The 1,278-nt window shown below is 57.3% G+C and overlaps 1 protein-coding gene across 3 annotated transcripts in view; it reads right to left on the minus strand.

Moving 5' to 3' along the window:
* SLC29A1 (solute carrier family 29 (equilibrative nucleoside transporter), member 1) overlaps positions 1 to 1,278 on the minus strand; it is a 14,804-nt gene that overhangs the window by 10,706 nt on the left and 2,820 nt on the right. The window lies entirely within an intron of this gene.

Here is a 1,278-nt window from a genome sequence, read left to right on the forward strand (position 1 = left end):
GGCGACTCCGCGCGTTCTGCGGTCCCCACCCCGAGCCCCTGCGCCCCCAGGGCCGCCTGGTGGTGTTATTTCGGTAGACAGGACCTCTTTGGGCCCTGCCACGCCAAGGTTGTCCTTCGTGTGGGGCACATGGGGCTGTGCACATTAAGGACCTGAGCAGACTCCCATAAAATCTATCTCCGGACTGTTCCATATACACACCCGCGACTCAGAATGGCCCCGACGCCCTACGGCCCACTCCACCTCAGATGTTCCGTTATCTCTTCCCAAGCCCCGCCCACGCCGCGCTTCCTCCACACTGCACCTTTTTCCTCCCAGCGCCCTCCCTTTCAACGCCCCCTTCTTTCTTTCCGTCCTCCTCTTATTTTCCTTCAAAACTGCTTCTGTCCCCACCTCCCATTTTCTGTGACCAGCATGATGGTTTCCCCATCCCTGACATATCCAGTCCCAGCCACAGATGCGCAAACACCACACCACCCACAACTTTGACTTGGAGGGGGTATGTGCCTCTGCCTGTGCCTGTGTGTGCGCGCGGAGGTGGCCAGGGGCACAACCCTCCAACTCCCTCATAATTCGCCCCTTCTAAATCCAACACTTTGGAAAACTGAGGCACAGCTGGGAATGGGAAGAGAAAAAGCCAGGAACAGCCTTACATCCTGAGTGAATCCTATTGTCCCAGCCGTCCTGAGAGGCGGAAGCCTTGCTGATCACGTCCTCCACTAGCTGAGGAGGAAGGTGTGGGTGTGCTGAGGGGTGGTCCAGCAAGTCTCTCCAAGGGAGGGGGAGGGAGGCCCTCTCTTTAGTTGAGCAATAAATGGGGTGGGGTGGGGTGCACTCCCTGCCCTTCCAGCCGCACTCAGTGCTAGAGCGTGATCCTAAGGCTGGAAAGGTCCTGAGGAGAAAATCCAACCCACGCTGCTCACCCCATGCCCACTGACCCGAAGGGCTTGTTCCCTAGAGAAGCCACAGACACTGATTAACAATTGGCAGTACCTCACATCATAGGGATAAGGTAGTCCTACCCTGTCCCCAGAGAAACAGACAGAGCCCTAAGGAGAGAGGTGGCTTTTCTACTTAGGGTCAGTGGCTCTCCCCAAGCTACTCCAGAATGGCTGTCCCCAGCCTTGTGCTTCCATGCCCCACAGAGATGACACACATATTCCTTCCCAACCCTCACCCACCCCACCCATCCCCCACATCCCCGCCAGCCCTAACCGAGGGCAGGAAGATGGGTTTGGGTGGTATTTTTCTAGGCACTGCTCCATGACTTGAGAGTGG

The sequence above is a fragment of the Colobus angolensis genome, unplaced genomic scaffold (genome assembly GCF_000951035.1).
Source record: "Colobus angolensis palliatus isolate OR3802 unplaced genomic scaffold, Cang.pa_1.0 Scaffold51, whole genome shotgun sequence".
NCBI lineage: Eukaryota > Metazoa > Chordata > Mammalia > Primates > Cercopithecidae > Colobus > Colobus angolensis.